Source organism: Gekko japonicus, unplaced genomic scaffold, assembly GCF_001447785.1.
Source record: "Gekko japonicus isolate JY-2015 unplaced genomic scaffold, Gekko_japonicus_V1.1 scaffold850, whole genome shotgun sequence".
NCBI classification, from domain to species: Eukaryota; Metazoa; Chordata; class Lepidosauria; order Squamata; family Gekkonidae; genus Gekko; species Gekko japonicus.
In genome coordinates, this window is record NW_015165856.1 from 89,092 (window position 1) to 101,157 (window position 12,066).

Sequence of the window (12,066 nt, forward strand, 5' to 3'; positions counted from 1 at the left end):
GCTTACATTAGCGGAAATGTTAATCTGGAGCCAACTCAATAGAAACAAATAAGAGAATACAGAGGTTTGTAAATAGAGGTTTATAAAAAAATACGCAAAGAGAATGTTTTCTCCCTCTTCCAAAATACTAGAACTTTAAGGCATCCAATGAAGCTGATGGGCAGTAGGCTCAGGACAGATAAAAGGAAACACTGCTTTACACAGAGAGTGATGGAAATGTGGAATTCGCTGCCAGAGGATGTAGGGATGGCCACAGGAATAAACAGCTTTAAGAGGGGGTTAGATAGATTCATGGGGGATAAGTCTGTCAGTGGCTACTAGTCATGGTGACTGAGGGGAACCTCCACATTCAGAGGCAGTAATCCTCTGGATCCCAGAGCCAGGAGGCATTATCAGGGAAAGGCCTCGGCTTCTGTGCCCTGTTGTTGACCATCCAGAGGAATTGGTTGGCCGCCATGTGAGACAGGATGCTGCACTCGATGGACCACTGATCTGATCCACAGGACTTTTCTGATGTTCTTATACCCCCATGTCCCCACCCCACCCCTAGTCTTTTTCTGGGTGCCAGCTGCTTGACTGGCAGCCCGATATAACCTGGATTGACAGAAGAAAAGGAAAAGAAAGAAATGGCTACTAAAGCAGCTGCACAGGGAAGTAGAAGTCAAGGCTGCCAAGCCCTCGGCAGGAATTGCCAGAGGCAGCGAGAGAAGCACTGAGAAGAGTTCCTGACAATGTGTAGAGTGACCCTCTGTCACTTCCAGGCAGGGGTCATTTCCTGCAGGAGCACACAGGAGCGGAGCTCCGGTAGTAAAGAGCCCAGGGGGTGGGCACATGAAACAAGCCCCACCCCCTGCTCCCAGCAGCCCTCAGTCAGAGTAAAAAGCGGGCAGGTAAGCTGCAGAACCCCTGCCCCCCCCCCGGCCCAAAACAGCCCAGTGGCACCTTTAAGACCAAGTTTTATTCAGGTACAAGCTCTCCCTCCTCTGCGAAGACAGATCTGCATGCCCCCCCCCCAACAGCTAGCAATTCAAAACATTCCAGTGGAGCCTGAGTGGTGGGTGTTGCCTTCTGACACACTTCCGGTGATGTGTGGGGGTGTGGCATATGCAAATGAGTTATGCTAATGAGTTATGCTAATGAGCCCCTGCGCCTCTTTTTCTAGGAAATGACCCCTGCTTCCAGGTAGATCTGGGAAATGCCAGGAACTCTGTGGGAAGAACTTCCTGGAAGCTGATGAGACCTTATTTTTCTTGTTAATTTTTCTCATAGGATGCTGTCCCTTCCCCCACAGTGCCCCCAACAGTTGTCGGGCACGGCACGGCAGCACTGGTGGGAGTGGCTATGAACACTTGTGAACAACCTTTTGTTTTGTTTTTTAAGAAAAGAGAGCGGACCAAAGGCTTTTGCAGCAGGGTTCATCCTAGGGGTGCCAACTCTGGGTTGGGGAATACCTGGAGATTTTGGGGGTGGAACTTGAAGAGGGCAGAGTTTGGGGAGGGGGAGGACTTCAGTGGGGAATAACTCCATAGACTCCACCTTCCAAAGTGGCCATGTCCTCCAGGTGAAGTGATGTCTGTCGCTTTAAGAGCCGTTGTAGTCGTGAGAAACCTCTAGCTGCCAACTGGAGGTTGGTACCAGGCCCGTAGTGTGGTGGGACTTGGGGGGGCTCTGCCCCCTTTCTTAAAGACACAGCCCCACAAGAATTTTCCCTGCAGATTTTTTTTCAATCATTAAACAAAGCTTTTAAAAAGCCACATACCCCTTTAAGTATGGGTGCTGTAGTTGCCTAATTCCTGCAACTGAGCAAGGGGGTTGGAGTAGGTGACCTCTAGGATCCCTTCTAACTCTGTCTCAAGAAACTGGTCTCCTTTGAGAGAGTTTTTCTGCCTCAGTGTTAGCTTTCTTGACTCTAGAAGTCCTCACCCCCCACCTGCCGGCTTGTGATCAGGACTGTCGCTTAGGCTGGCAAGAAGTGATTAACTTGCAGCAGCTGAGAGTTGTCCTCTAAAGTGGTTGACACAGCCTGCAATTCAGAGATCTATCCTGGTAATAGCTTCCTATTGGCTAAATGGCTTTTCTTTCTGCACTGAGGACTTCAAGCTCGACCAGAAAATAATTGGCCCCACAGGCCACAAAGTCCTGTATATGGACCTGGTTGACAACCTTCTCTTGATTGTCTGAAGATCAACCGTAATAGCAGAAGATCTCTGGGTACTACCTGGAGGTTGGCAAGTCTACTCCCTCCCCTTTAGAATCATTACTTTTGGAGGCAACATCTCAAACCTGGACCTCAGCACCAAGCCAGGCCAAGAGTGTTTGCAGAGCACCACTTTTCTAGAGGAAATCAAGCCCCGTGCTTGGTACTATCTAGCCTCCATTTTTCTGAATCATTCGAATACTGAACCCACCCTGTCGCCCTCCCCATTGTCTGTTCTCCCCATTAGCCTGTTCATTCGGGGGTGGGGGGAGAGGGGGAAGCAATTGCCAGAAGCGGACAAAAGGCATAAACCATCCAAGGCTCCTTTTGAGAAGAGGAAGCTGTAATTTCACCATTTAATTCCACCCTCCCACGGTATGCCATTGATTCGCAGGCACCGGGTGCGCGAAGATTGTCGGTTGCAGACCCTGGAAGTGCATTTTCAAACTCGCCAAGTGGCCACTTCAGAGTCCTATTTCCAAGGGCAACAAGCACCGAAAGATTAGCTTTTGGACAAATCAGTCCTCTCGTTTCCGGGCTTACATTATCTGCAGTAATGGATTTTACTAATTGATTTCATTTCATTTCAGAGTTCCACTTGTAGCTGTCTGGACTATATTTAAAGACTCTGAACTGGGTGGATGTTAAATCCTGTTGTCTAGAAAAGGCTGTTGCAGACAGACTAGAAGGGGGAAAGATTAGATAGGTCCCACCCCCTAATCTCTGGGACAGGTATCAGAATTCTGGTGTCAAAGCCAGAAATAGGCACTGGTAGCCCGAATGTGTGAGCAAAACTAGATTTTTAAAAAATGTCTTTCTTTCAAAAAAATCAGGAGGGCGAGAGAGAGAGAAGAAAGAAAGAAAGAAAGAAAGAAAGAAAGAAAGAAAGAAAGAAAGAAAGAAAGAAAGAAAGAAAGAAAGAAAGAAAGAAAGAAATAAAGAAGTTTATGAAAAGTTTATAAGATGATGCATGGGATAGAGCAGGTGAACTGATTTCTGAAGATCAGTTGTAATGGCAGGAGACCTCTAGCCACCACCTGGAGGTTGGCAACAATATCTCTAGTGCTGACCTGGTTCCTGGCAACCCCAGGTAGCCACACTTCTGAAACACGAAACTGCTCAGCATAGTGCGTCTTCTAAATTGTGTACAGCTCTGCCGTGATATGAGGCGCCTGACTCAAGAGAGTTATGGGCTCTATAAATGTTGGAAGCTCCATTTTCAAATCCCTTCTTTGCGCAAACCGAGATACCCCCCCCCTCGAAATCCTGCCATGCAAATTAGAACTGAGAGACCGAATAAGAAAACTAAAAAACCGTGCAGTGTGACAAGGGACTAACTTAGACTGGAGACCTTCCAAAAGAGACAAGATGTGTAATAACATCCCTTTCCCTCCCGTCCATCAGCCCTTTACAAAGCTGGTTCCAGCAGCGATCCAACATTCCCATGTGTGAATCTGGAAAAAATGCATTGCAGATGGGGGAGATCGCTGGTCTCCAAGCTTCTTTTCCGTGGCGATGATCGTCTTCAAAGGAGCACTTTCACACAGGACACAGGAAACCTCAAGGGTCACTTCCTGCCCTTCCCATTAAGTGAGGGGAAGCCCCCAAAGTCCCCGAGGAAACGGGCCTTGTGAACACGGTACAGGCCTCAAGCGAGGTCAGAGGAGCAGATGTGTCACTTACGGCTTCACCCCCGGTAGACTGTGAGAACTGGGGATAGTGCCAAGCCACATACACAGATGCAGCGATGGAACACACGGCCCAGTGCTAAGAAAAAGCGAGCTGTCCTCGACACACCGCAGCCATTTTCGGGGGTCATTTCGTAGAAAAAGAGCTGCAGGAGTTCATTAGCATATCTAATAGGCTATTATGATAGCTCATTAGCATATGCCATGCCCCCCTGACATCACTGGAAGCCCATTGGGGAGGGCGGGATACAAATATGAAAAATAAATAAATTAAATAAATAAATAAATAAATGTCAGAAGGGGAAGCAAAAGGGGGGAGGCATCTTCAAGAGCCTCCCCTTCCCTAGCTAGCCTGCCAAGGCGGGCTGGGGGGGAAGCAGAGAGAGAAGGGGTTTAAAGTTTAGAATCATCTTTCCATTATAATCCCATAGAATACAATGGAAAGATCGCACCGCCACTGTGGTTTAAAGTTTAAAAGCCCCTTCTCTCTGGAGCCGCGCCGCCACTGGGCCATAGAATAGAATGGAGAGATCGCCCCGCCGCTTCGCTTCCCCCAGCCGCCGGTCTTGGCAGGCTGGCTGGAGACGCAAAAGGGGTGGGGAGAGATCTTGAAAAGCCTCCCCTTTTCCAGCCGCTTCTCTGTGGAGTCATGGCGCTGTTGCGGCACGACTCTAGAAAAAAGGAGCGCCAGGGTGGGGCTGCCGGAGCAGTGCTCCGGTGCACTCCGGCCTCAAACGATCCCTGGCCATTTTGAATATGTAAAGAGCCACAGAGGCAGTGGCTTCATTTTTATTGCAGATTTTTTTCTACACAAGGCCTCCACAATAGGATTACAGATCTTGTTGCCAGCCTCCAGCTGGGGCCTGGAGATCTCCTGAAATTACAAATGGTCTCCAGACAACAGAGGGACGTCCCCCTGGATAAAATGCAGGGATGCCAGTCTCCAGGTGGGACCTGGGGATGCCCTGGAATTACAGCTCATTTCCAGACTACAGAGAGCAGCTCCCCTGGAGAAAATGGATGCTTCGGAGGGTGGACTCTATGGCATTGTAACCTGGGGTCATTTCCTGCAGGAGCACACAGGGGCGGAGCTCTGGCAGTAAAGAGCCCAGGGGGCGGGCACATGCAAGAAGTCCCACCCCCTGCTCCCAGCAGCCCCGGGTCACAAGGAGCAAGAAGCAGCCAGGTAAGTTGCAGTGGGTGTTGCCTTCTGACACACTTCCGGTGATGTCAGGGGGTGTGGCATATGTAAATAAGTTATGCTAATGAGTTATGCTAATGAGCTCCTGCACCTCTTTTTCTATGACATTACCCCTGATTGTAACACACTGAGGTCCCTGCCCTCCCCAGGCTCCATCCTCAAATCTCTAGGAATTTCCCAACCTGGATCTAGCAACTCTACAACCCCTCCACCACTGGTGGCCGGAGGGACCCGGTAACGCTAAGAAAACAGCTCGGGAGGGTGGAGTCTATGACATCACATCCTTGTTGAGCTCCCGTCCTTCTCCAAACTCTGCCCCTTCCATACACCTAGGGTTGCCAACCAGTGTTCCCTCTAAGCTGAGTTAGTGTGAGCCAGCTCACAATCTTTCAGCCTCTGGCTCACGCATTTTTGCCTTAGCTCAGGAAGGAGGGCTCCAGAGGAAACTAATTCATGCAGCAGCCAAATCGCTCGCTCGCAGCTTTCATGCCAGTCGCTCACAAAGTAGAATCTTTGCTCACAAGACTCCACAGCTTAGAGGGAGTGTTGCCAACTCGAAGTTGGGAAATTCCTGGAGATATTGAGGAGGGTGGGGTTTAGAGAGGGGAGGGCATAACGCCATACACTCCGCCATTTCCTCCAGGGGAACTGATCACTTTAGTCGGGAGTTCAGTTGTAATCCCAGGTGAACTCCACCTGTCACATGGAGCTTTGGCAACGCTAGCGCTGACATGAAATGTTCAGGAATTTCCAAAGTTTCAGCTGCCAATCATACCCCACAAAGAACAAATGAGGTACCACCTAAGCACTCTGAGACATCCAAATTCAGGTGCCTTGAGAGCCAGTTTGGTGTAGCGGTTAGGAGCGTGGACTCTAATCTGGGAGAACCGGGTTTGATTCCCCACTCCTCATATGTAGCTGCTGGTGTGACCTTGGGTCAGTCACAAGTTCTCTCAGAGCTGCTCTCTCAGGAGCAGTTTCTGTCAGAGTTCTCTCAACCCCACCTACCTCACAGGCATTGTTCCCTCTAAGCTGAGTTAGTGTGAGCTAGCTCACAGTTTTTTAGCCTCCGGCTCACACATTTTTGTCTCAGCTCAGGAAGGATGGCTCCAGAGCCAACTAACTTGTGCAACAGCCAAACCGCTCGCTCACAACTCTAATGCCGGTAGCTCACAAAGTAGAATTTCTGCTCACAAGACTCCACAGCTTAGAGGGAACATTGCTCACAGGGTGTCTGTTGTGGGGAGGGGAAGGGAAAGGAGATTGTAAGCCGCTCTGAGACTCTGAGTGAAGAGTGGGGTTTAAATCCAATCCCCCCCCCCTCTTCCTCCTCCTCTACGTCTCTATGAGCCAGTTTGGTGTCGTGGTTAAGTGCGCGGACTCTAATCTGGGAGAACCAGGTTTGATTCCCCCCTCCTCCACTTGCAGCTGCTGGATGACCTTGGGCAAGCCATCGTTCTGGCACAGCTGTCCTTGAAAAAGAGCAGTTTCTCTCAGAGCTCTCTCAGTCCCACCTACCTCACAGGGTGTCTGTTGTGGGGAGGGGAAGGGAAAGGAGATTGTAAGCTGCTCTCCTCCTCCTCCTCCTCCTTCTCCTCCTCTTCTTCTTCTTCCCTCCATCTGGATGGGCCAGGCTACCGTAATCTTATCAGATCTCAGAGGCTAAACAGGGTCGGCCCTGCTTGGTACTTGGTTGGGCAACCACCTACGTGTCAGCTACGCTGCCATAAGAGTTGGGGGTGGGGTGCTAGCTTGCCAAGACTGCTGCATTCCTTTTTGGCTTCTGTAATGCTTGCTTATCTATGGCCTTGCAGGTGGTGTGTAGTGTCTGGGATTCTAGGGAACCGTGGGAGCGCTTTCGGTTCTCAGCTTCGGCTCTAACGGCCTGGGGCTCCTTCTCCCGTGTGTGGGAATGTGGCTAAATGGCCTAAGGAGGGGGGGTTGCATACAAATACCCTACATCCCATTATGTTTGTAGGGGCAATGCCATTCTTAACAGTGCCGTTGTTAATGCATCTATAGTAAAGGTAAAGGTTCCCTTGCTCGAAAGCTAGTCGATTCCGACTCTAGGGTTGCGGCGCTCATCTCCGTTTCAAAGCTGAAGAGCCAACACTGTCCGAAGACATCTCCGTGGTCATGTGGCCGGCATGACTAAATACCAAGGCGCACGGAACGCTGTTACCTTCCCACCGAAGCAGTACCTATTTATCTACTTGCAATTTCTTGCTTTCGAACTGCTAGGTTGGCAGGAGCTGGAACTAGAGACAGGAGCTCACTCCGTCATGCGGCACCCGGGTCTCGAACTGCTGAATTACCGACCTTCCACAGCCTGCATCTTAACCCCTTGAGCCACCGCAGCTCCTAATGCATCTATAGCTCTTCAATAAAGTATAACCTTTCCAATAAGCGTATACTCAGTTGTAGACTGTGGAACCTGACACTACGAAGTGCAGGGTCACATTGCAGAAGCAGAAGTGGCAAACCCCCTCTGTTCACCTCTTGCCTTGAAAACCCTACAGGGCCCACCATAAGTCAGCTGTGATGGCCCCTGGTATTTCTGGCCACTGTGTGACACAGAGTGTTGGACTGGATGGGCCTTTGGCCTGATCCAACATGGGCTTCTCTTATGTTCTTATAAGAGGGAACTGGATAAGCATATGGAGTAGAGGTCCATCAACGGCTATTAGCCACACGGTACAGATAGGGGCTCTGGGGCAAGTGATGCTGTGTCTTCTTGGTGCTTGGGGGTGGGGCAACAGTGGGAGGGCTTCTAATGTCCTGGCCCTACTGGTGGACCTCCTGATGGCACCTGGTATTTCTGGCCACTGTGTGACACAGAGTGTTGGACTGGATGGGCCTTTGGCCTGATCCAACATGGGCTTCTCTTATGTTCTTATAAGAGGGAACTGGATAAGCATCTGGAGCAGAGGTCCATCAACGGCTATTAGCCACAAGGTATAGATAGGGGCTCTGGGGCAAGTGATGCTCTATCTTCTTGGTGCTTTGGGGGGTCAACGGTGGGAGGGCTTCTAATGTCCTGGCCCCACTGGTGGACCTCCTGGTGGTGCCTGGTATTTCTGGCCACTGTGTGATACAGAGTGTTGGGCTGGATGGGCCTTTGGCCTGATCCAACATTGGCGTCTCTTATTATGTTCTTCTGTCTCCATGGCACTTTCCATCCTCCCCCCCTCCACACACACACAGATAATTAAATTTAATAACAATTAAAGAACAGAATGCAAACATCCACAGGCTATTTAGCGTCAGCTGGGTGGTGGACTCATGCAAGTGTATTGGTATTGGTCTTTGGACCAGTGATGTCCAGAATGTGAACGATATTATTGAAGCCTGGTGTTTTATTATAAGGCGTTTGTAACATATGCCAGGTTTTTTTTTTTCCTCAGCTGAGTCATCCAACTGGACTCTGTGGTTCATTATGATTTTGCACAAAGTGCATGAAGACGGGGTGGTACAGATGTGGGCATAGTGCACGCTGCTGGTGACAGCTGCGTTGCCGAAATCCGTGTCACTTGGTTCTGTCCCATTGCCTCTGGATGTTTTCATATTGTTCTTGAAGAATTGTACTGGGTCAGGCCTGTTTGTTTGTTTGCCAGCGATTCACAGCTGCCTTATGTTGACTAGCAGGGTTTTCAAGGCAAGAGACAATCATGGTTTCCCATGGCCTGCCTCTGCATAGCAACCCTGGACTTCCTTGGCCGTCTTCCCTCCAGCTACAAACCAGGGCCGACCCTGCTTCGTTCCCCTGGAGAAAATGGCTGCGTAGGGAGGGTACCTCTATGGCATTACGCCCTGCCAATGTCCTCCTGTCCCCAAACCCTTCCCTTTTCAGCTTCCACTCCCAAATCTCCGGGAACTTCCCAAGACAAAGTTTTCTGTATCCTATTATGTTCATATGACCCTCCTCATCTCTGAACTCAAGTCTACTGTGCCAGTTTGGTGTAGTGGTTGAGTGCGCGGACTCTAATCTGGGAGAACCAGGTTTGATTCCTCACGCCTCCACTCGCAGCTGCTGGATGACCTTGGGCTAGGCTTGCCAAGTCCCCCCGGGGGGTGGGTAAACCCCCACCTGAGAGGCCCGTTACCCGACGCCAGCAAATCGGGCCCCGGGGGGAACTCCACCCCCGTCCGACACATGTCCCCACTCATCCACTTGCACCTGGCTGGATGACCTTGGGCAAGCCATAGTTCTGTCAGAGCTGTTCTTGAAAAAGAGCAGTTTCTGTCAAGAGTTCTCTCAGCCCTGCCTACCTCACAGGGTGTCTGTTGTGGGGAGGGGGAGGGAAAGGAGTTTGTAAGCTGCTCTGAGACACCTTTGGGTAGTGAAGGGCAGGTATAAATCCAGTCTCTTCTTCTTCTTTTACCTCACAGGGTGTCTGTTGTGGGGAGGGGAAGGGGAAGGAGTTTGTAAGCCGCTCTGAGACTCCTTTGGCTAGTGAAGGGCGGGGTATAAATCCATTCTCTTCTTCTTCTCCTTTTACCTCACAGGGTGACTGTTGTGGGGAGGGGAAGGGAAAGGAGTTTGTAAGCCGCTCTGAGACTCCTTTGGGTAGTGAAGGGCGGGGGATGAATCCAATCTCCTCTTCTTCTTCTTCCCGCAAAGTGCTTCAGCGAGACGCAGGCAAAGTGATACGTACGATAAACATCACAATAGACTCCAGTCCTGTTCCCGTATAAATGTGTCCTCCTGAGCGATTCAGTGACAAACAGTTCTTATCCCTTTATAAAAATGTCCTTCTGAACATTTCTGTGTTGCACACTCTGCAGAATAATGGAACTGGAGGGCCTTCCCGAAGTCCTCAGGCAATCTGTTCCACGAGGCGAGAACAGGCGTGAAGAGAAGACTAAGAAAGGACTTCAAGGACCTCGAGAAGAGGACGGAGCGAAGACGATGCTGAAGAAGAGGCACGTCCCAGAAAGGGAAGAAAGAAATCAGTAGACAACACAGACGTTGGTTGTCTGGAGAGCAATTGTGATTAGGGACGACGGACCCCCCCACAGTGGGGGCTGCGGTTTTCCAATGCCAGACCCCTCCCCCCAAAAAAGGGAGGAATGCCCATCATTTCCACGACGTGCCGACATGACCTGGAAGTGATATAGGGACACTGAGGGCAACACTCTGGTTTTTGGGCAAGACCTCTATGATATAAGCTAATTCTACCATAGAGTTTCACCCAAAAACCAGAGCGTCACCTCCCCGTTTGGTGTAGTCATTAAGAGCATGGACCTTAATCTGGGAGAATCGGATTTAATTCCCCATACCACCACGTGCAGCCGCTGGTGTGACCTTGGGTCAGTCACAAGTTCTCTCAGAACTGTTCTCTCAAGGGCAGTTCTCGATGGAGCTCTCTACACCCCACCTACCTCAGGGTGTCTGTTGTGGGGAGGAGAAGGGAAAAGAGATTGTAAGCCGCTCTGAGACTCCTTTGGGTAGTGAAGGGTGGGATATAAACCCAATCTCCACCTCCTCCTGCTCCTCCTTCTTCTATCCCTGATGTGCCTACATCACTTCCGGGTCACGTGGGCACATTGCCGAAATGCCGGGCATTCCTCTCTGCTCCCCGTAAGTGCACCCCCCTTCCCCCACCAACTGTTCAAAGGGACCTGGCCACCCTAATTGTAATAATCGGCAATCTCCAGGTGCCACCTGGAAGTTGGCACCCCTACACCTTGGGGCATCTCCTGGTCTTTCTTTTCTGTGTCTCTCAAAAACTTTTGTTTGCCACTAATTTGGCAGCACCGTTGGCTCTGCCAGCCCAGCATCTGCCCCGACTTGGCTCGGAGGCTGGTATTGTTGAAATCCAGAGCTGGCGACCACACATACAGCAGACAACAATATCTATGGGGAGCACGTGGGGGTATGTTGAAATTGCAATGCTCTCCAGCATTCACCATTTAGTAAGCCAGGGAAAGCAGCTCCATCTGTAGGGTTCTCGCTTCTTCGCCAAGAAGGGGGGGGGAAGAATTATTTGAGCACATTCAGGTTCCAGTGGAGAGCCAGTTTGGCGTAGTGGTTAAGTGCATGGACTCTAATCTGGGAGAACCAGGTTAGATTCCCCATTCCTCCACATGCACCTGGCTGGATGACTTTGGGCAAGCCATAGTCCTGGCACAGTGGTTCTTCTTTTTTTTCTTCTTTTTTTTGAGCCCCCAGAGGGGATTTTTTATTATTTTTTTATCACTACAAAAAACTACAGCAGAAAAAAGGGGACGGGAAACTACATATACGGGAGAAAGTAAAGAACCCACTGCTAACTAAAACCCCAAGAGAGGAGATCCTCCAACTAGCTTAGATATATCGAGTCTTCTCATCATTGATCCCTTTATAAACTGAGTCAAACATTTATAGCACTTTTTCTCTAAAGCTTAGATTTAACTGTATAGTAACAGTACCCCCAATCATCTCATAACAAAAGTCTCAAAGGCACAATTCAGAGTCCTTCAGCCTTTATTTCTCCTTTCCCCTTCTCTTCCGCAGCTTATAAGGACTTTTGGGGGCTGCCGTCCCTTGCTCAGACAGAGAGTCCTCTCCTGAAGAACCAGTCTCTAGCTCGCCGCTGGACTTGCTGTCCTCTTCTTTTTTCTCGTCCTCTGGCCTTCCCAGCTGAACCCTAAGGAATTCTTGAGCTTTCAAAACAGAGTCAATCTTTTCTTTTTTATCTTTGATCTTGAAAGTTATGCCTTCTGGAAATAGCCATTTATATCCAATTGGGTTTGTCTGAAGAAAAAGCACAAGTTCTTTGTACTTCTTTCTACGTTGTCTTACTTCAAATGGAATATCCTTTAGCGTTCTGATGGTATTTCCCCCCACTTCCAGGGGTATTCCAGCTACCGCTTTCAGGAATGCATCCCTCACATGCCTCTTCGAGAATCTTACAACAATTTCCCCAGGCAGATTATTTTTCTTTATATAGCCTGAATATGATCTGTAAACCACATCCATATCGCTCAACAATGACGCC